A 6,919-nucleotide genomic window follows, 5' to 3' on the forward strand; every position below is an offset into this window, starting at 1 on the left:
TGTCAGATTACTTTGTTTTGTTGTATTTTCTTCTAGAAAGGTAGTAGAGATCTTAATGGGAGAGAGAGACAAGAAGTATTATGTTTTAATTTTTTTATTTGAGTATACCTGACACAATGTTACATCAGTTTCAGGTGTACAACATTCAACTCTATAGTTATGCTATGCTCATGACTAGTGTAGCTATAATTTGTCACCATACAATGCTATTATAATATCATTGACTATATATCCTCTACTATGTCTTTTATTCCCATGACTTATCCATTCCATAACTAGAAGTCTGTATCTCCAGATGGACTTTGCTCTTTTGCCCATTTTGCTCTTCCCATTTTCCTCCTTCCCTCTAGTAACCATCAAGTTATTCTCAGTATTTATAGGTCTGATTCTGTTTTTTTGTTTGGTTAGTCATTTGTTTTGGTTTTTAGATTCCACACATGAGTGAAATCATGAGATATTTGCCTTTCTCAGTTTGACTTAATTCATTTAACATACTATCCCCTAGGTAACAATGGCAAATGGCAATTTATCACAAATGGCAAAAATTGTCACAAATGGCAAAAATCTCATCCTTCTTTACAGCTGCGTAATATTCATGTTTGTGTGTGTGTGTGTGTGTGTGTGTGTGTGTGTACCATATTGTTATTATCCATTTGTTTATCAATGGACACATATGTTGCTTCCATATTTTGGCTATTGTAAATAATGCTGCCATAAATAAAAAGGCTCATATATCTTTTTGAACTAACAATTGCTTTGGTAAATATTAGAAGTAGAATTAATGGATCATATGGTATTTCTATTTTTAATTTTCTGAGAAACCTACAACACAATCTTTATCAAAATACCAACAACATTTTTATTTAAATTCAATTAGCCAACATTTAGTACATCATTAGTTCCAGATGTAGCATTCAGTAATTCCTCAGTTGTATATAATACCCAATGCTCATTGCCAACAGTATTTTTAACAGAACTAGAACATATAATATTAAAATTTCTATGGAACAACAAAAAACTTCAAATAGCCAAAACAATCTTGAGAAATAAGAACAAAGCTAGAGATATTACAACTCCAGATTTTAAGATATATGACAGAGATATAGTAATCCAAACAGTATGATGTTGGAACAAAAATAAACAATAAACCAATAGAACAGAATGGAAAGCCCAATAATAAGCCCATGTATATATGGTCAATTAAGTTATGATAAAAAAGGCAAGAATATGTATTGGGAAAAAACACAGGCTCTTTAAGAAATGGTGGCTGGTAAACCTGGATGGCTACACCCAAAAGAATGAAATCAAACCATTTTCTAGCATGCTACAAGAATAAACTTAAGAATGGATTAAGACCTAAATGTGAGACCTGAAACAATAAAAATCCTAAAAGAGAACACAGGCAGCACTTCTCTAACATCAGCTGTAGCAACATTTTTTAAGACATTTTTCCTAAGGCAAAGGAAACAAAAGCAAAAATAAACTAGTAAGGAAGGAGATAAGATGGCAGGGAAGTAGGAAGAGGTGCCATTTCAACCTGTACCCTAAAGTGAGCTGATTACCTACCAAAGAACTCTGATCACCCATGAAATCAGCCTGAGATTAGAATTATACACTTCTGGATCTCTATAGGGGCAGAGGACACCAGCAGGCATGTAAAGTGGAGTGGGAACATTAGACTGATATTGGAAGATAAACAAAAGTGGGAGGGAGCCACCAGAAGCAAACCATACCCCAATATGAGAGTGCCCTGCAATTGGGGACCAGCATTAACTTGGAGTCTGGTTGAAATCACTCAAAAAGAGCAAATAATCATGGGGGGAAATTGTGGGAATCGGGCAGTTAGGGACAGGGGCTTAAGTCCTCTGACCCAGGACAGCCACCACTGGCGCAGGCTCAGAGAGAGTTCAGCAAAGAAGCCAGGTCTTTGTCCCTGAGCCTCCAGCATGCCTGACAGCAAAAAGAGTCCGAATCATGTCCCATGCCCTCCTCTGAGAGAGGTGCTTGCAGGCGCCAGCCAGTGCTCTCTCAGACCCTAGAGCTTCTGAGCACTCCCAGCCCAGGCCAGCATGAAAATCTCAGTATGATATCGCTGCTTGGGACCTCTATGGTGGTCTGGAGCTGCCCAGACAGCCATGGCTAGTATTTCTCATGGTTTTCATGTAAGCAGGAGTTCCTGTGACCCCAGAGACTGAGACTGAGACATGCTCTGCCAGCAGAATATGGGGAATTTATGTGCTCTGGAGCACCCAGAGGGGAACAGACTGAGGCTTCTCTCTGAGAGGGAGATCTGGGTGCAGTTTGCTTTCCTCTAAACCTCCAAAAACCATCAAAAGCCACCAAGGGGAGAGAAAGTAAATGAACAAACAAAGGAAAAAACCTCCAGAGACCAAAAGCCTGAAAAACTGGTTTCCTCAGAGCCCACCCTCTTGATGGGGGCAGGAGGACTTAGCTCTCTGAAAACCCACATGGCAGGTCCCCTAGTAAGCCAGACCAAAACAAGACAAAACAAAACAAAACAAAAAAACAAAAGAAAACAAAACAAAAAAGAAAACAACCACTACTACTTCATTGATAAAACTTTTATTTTTAATTCATTCCCACTTTTCTGGTTCTTTTCATTTTTTTTAATATATAACTTTTTAACCTACTTACAATCACAGTGAGATATCCAGTACATCAAATTCCATAATAAACTTTTAACCTGAACTTTTTGATATATATACCTGTGTTTTTCTTTTGCTTTCTGTTTTTTAAATTTTTAACTTTATTTTGTTTATTTTTTTTTAATATTCATATAGAGATAAGCTTCAAGGTAATTCCCTTTCCCCAATCAATGCTACCCCTATAGGTAAATCAGTTTTTAATCCCTCTTTATCTTAGGAAATTTGAGTCCTTTAACAAAGATATCAAGGTAAATCCAGGGGGCACCTGGTTGGCTCAGTGGGTTAAGCTGCTGCCTTTGGCTTGGGTCATGATCTCAGGGTCCTGGGATCTAGTACTGCATCAGGCTCTCTGCTCAGCAGGGAGTCTGCTTCCTCCTTTCTCTCTCTCTCTCTCTGCCTGCCTCTCTGCCTACTTGTGATCTCTCTCTGTAAAATAAATAAATATAATCTTTAAAAAAAAAAAAGATAAATCCAGGAAGATTCAAAATAACCTTCTTCGCCCACACTGAGAATTTATAACCACTCTCACATTTTTTTATTCGGCCAGTATTTCTGGGTATTTGTTTTTGTCCTGGTAGTATATAAATCTTATACTTGGGGTTCTTTTTGATGAGGTTCTTTTTTTGTTTTTATTTATTTATTTTTCTCATGTCATCAACTTTTGTCGGTCTTTTTGTTTGTCTGATTTTGTTTGTATACTTCATAAATCGTGCGGCCCATTTAGGTTGGGCCTTCTCTTTTATTTTGTCTTTCTTTTTTTTTTTCCTGTTTCTCTCTCTCTCTCTTTTTTTCTTTTTCCTTTCTTTCGGGTGGGGACTCTTGATTGCTCAGAAGCATTCCAGGGTGCACCTTGCCTGCACCATGGTCGATACATTCAGCTACACATCCATTCAGCCATCTCTCACTAAAATGACTAGGAGGAGGAATGCCCAGCAGAAGAAAAATTCAGAGACTGGGCCTTCTGCATCAGAGCTATTGGATATGGACATAGACAGTATGTTGGAAAGGGAACTCAGGCTAACAATTATCCAGGCAATAGCTACGTTGGAGAAAGCCAGGGATGACAAAATGGAATTGATTAGGGCTGAAGTGAAAGCCACCAGGGATGATGTTCACAATATTCTCAATGAGTTCCAATCTAATCTAAATTCTTTAAAACCTAGGGTAACTGAGGCAGAAGATAGAATTAGTGATATGGAGGACAAACAGATACAGAGAAAGGATCAGGAGGAAGCCTGGAACAAACAGCTTAGAAGCCATGAAAACAGAATTGGGGAAATAAATGATGCCAAGAAACGTTCCAATGTCAGAATTATTGGAATATTATTATTCTTCTAGTTGATAAAGAAGAAGATAAAGTTGAACAAATTGTCCATGAAAATTTTCTCAATCTTGCAAATGGAATGAGCTTTCATGTTCTAGAGGCAGAAAGGTCTGCCCCAAAGAGCATAGAATCTAGAAAGACCTCAAGACACCCGATAGTGAAAATGATGAATTATAATTGTAGACAGGAGCTCTTGAAAGCAGCTAGGGCAAAGAAATTCCTTATGTACAGAGGAAAGCTCATCAGAATAATATCAGACCTGTCCACAGAAGCATGGCAAGCCAGAAAGGGCTGACAAGATGTATTCAAGGCACTAAATGGGAAGAACATGCAGTCAAGAATACTTTATCCAGCAAGACTGACATTCAAAATGGATAGAGAGATAAAGAGCTTCCAAGACCAGCAAGGTTTAAAAGAGTATGCGACCACCAAGCCTACACTGCAGGAACTATTAAGGGGAGTTCTATAAAAGAGGAAAAATCCCAAGAATATCATTGAACAGAAATGTATGGAGACAATCTATAGAAACAAAGATTTCACAAGGAACACGATGTCAATAAAACCATATTTCTCAATAGTCACTCTCAATGTGAATGGCCTAAATGCGCCCATAAAATGACACAGGGTTGCAAGTTGGATAAAACGACAGGACCCATCCATATGCTCTCTGCAAGAGACCCATTTTGAACCTAAGGATACACCCAAATGGAAAGTGAAGGGCTGGAGAAGCATCTTCCATGCCAATGGGCTTCAAAAGAAGGCTGGGGTAGTGATTCCCATATCAGATAAATTAGATTTTAAACTAAAGACTGTATTCATAGATACAGAAAGACACTACATTATTCTTAAAGGGACTATCCACTAAAAAGACCTAACAATTGCAAATATTTATGCCCCCAATATGGGAGCAGCCAATTACATAAGAAAACTGTTAATCAAGATGAAGAGTCTTGAATACATTAATAGTAGATCTTAACACACCACTCTCAGTAATAGACAGATAATACAAGCATAAAATCAATAAAGAAATAAGAGCATTGAATGACACATTGGACCAGATGGACCTCAAAGATATATACAGAACATTCCACCCTAAATCAACAGAATAGTCATTCTTCTCAAGTGCACATGGAACCTTCTCCAGAATAGACCACATACTGGGTCACAAATCATGGCTCAACTGATACCAAAAGCTTGAGATTATTCCCTGCCTATTCTCAGATCACAATGCTTTGAAACTAGAGCTCAACGACAAGGAAAAGTTTGGAATAAATCCAAACACCTGGAAACTAAAAGACCACCTTGTTTAAGAATGCTTGGACCAACCAGGAGATCAAAGAAGAACTTAAAAAATTCATGGAAACCAATGAGAATGAAGACACTTTAGTCCAAAACCTATGGGATACAGCAAAGGCTGTCCTAAGGGGAAAATACATAGTCATCCAAGCCTCCCTCAAAAAAATGGAAAAAGCCAGAATACAGTAGCTGTCTCTACACCTTAAAGAACTGGAGAATCAACAACAAATTAAGCCAAATCCACACACAAGAAGGGAAATAATCAAGATTAGAGCAGAGATCAATGAGATAGAAACTAGAGATACAGTAGAACACATCAATAAAACTGGAAGCTAGTTTTTTGAAAGAATCAATTAGATCAATTGGCCAAACTAATCCAAAAGAAAAGAGAGAAGGCCAAAATTAATAAAATTATGAATGAAAAGGGAGAGATCATGACTAACACCAAGAAAATAGAAACAATCATTAGAAATTAGTATCAAAACTTATATGCCAAGAAGTTAAGCAACCTAGATGAAATGGATGCATTCCTGGAAAAAAACAAACTCCCAAAATTGAACCAGGAAGAAATTGACAACCTGAATAGACCAATATCTATTGGTCTGTTCAATGAAATTGCAGCAGTAATCAAAAACCTCCCAAAACACAAAAGCCTGGGACCTGACGGATTCCCTGGGGAATTCTACCAAACTTTCAAAGAAGAAACAACACCTATTCTCCTGAAGCTGTTCCAAAAAATTGAAACAGAAGGAAAGCTTCCAGACTCTTTTTATGAAGTCGGCATTACCCTGATCCCCAAACCAGGCAAAGACCCTACCAAAAAGGAGAATTTCAGACCAATAGCCCTGATGAATATGGATGCTAAGATTCTCAACAAGATCTTAGCAAATAGGATCCAGCAGCACATTAAAAAGATTATACACCTTGAACAGGTGGGATTCATCCTTGGGTTGCAAGGATGGTTCAACATTCACAAATCAATCAATGTGATAGAACAAATCAATAAGAGAAGAGAGAAGAACCACATGGTCCTCTCAATCAATGCAGAAAAAAAAAACATTTGAAAAAATCCAACATCCGTTCCTGATTAAAACGCTTCAAAGTATAGGGGTAGAGGGAACATTCCTGAACTTCATAAAATCTATCTATGAAAACCCGCAGCAAGTATAATCCTCAATGGGAAAAAGCTCATAGCCTTCCCGTTGAGATCAGGAACATGACAAGGATGTCCACTCTCACCACTCTTATTCAACATGGTATCAGGGGGCCTAGCAACAACAATCAGACAACAAAGAGAAATAAAAGGTATCCAAACTGGCAATGAAGAGGTCAAACTCTCTCTCTTCGCAGATGACATAATGCTTTATATGGAACCAAAAGGCTCCACCCCCAAATTACTAGAACTCATATAGCAATTCAATAATGTGGCAGGATACAAAATCAATGTACAGAAATCAGTTGTTTTCTTATACACTAACAACAAAAATACAGAAGGGCAACTAGAGAATCAATTCCATTTACTATAACACCAAGAACCATAAGATACCTGGGAATAAACCTAACCAAACAGGTGAAGGCTCTGTACTGAAGGAACTGCAGAACACTCATGAAAGAAATTGGAGAAGACACAAAA

Source organism: Mustela putorius, unplaced genomic scaffold, assembly GCF_011764305.1.
Source record: "Mustela putorius furo isolate JIRA1106 unplaced genomic scaffold, ASM1176430v1.1 tig00000117_pilon_pilon_pilon, whole genome shotgun sequence".
Taxonomy (NCBI): Eukaryota; Metazoa; Chordata; class Mammalia; order Carnivora; family Mustelidae; genus Mustela; species Mustela putorius.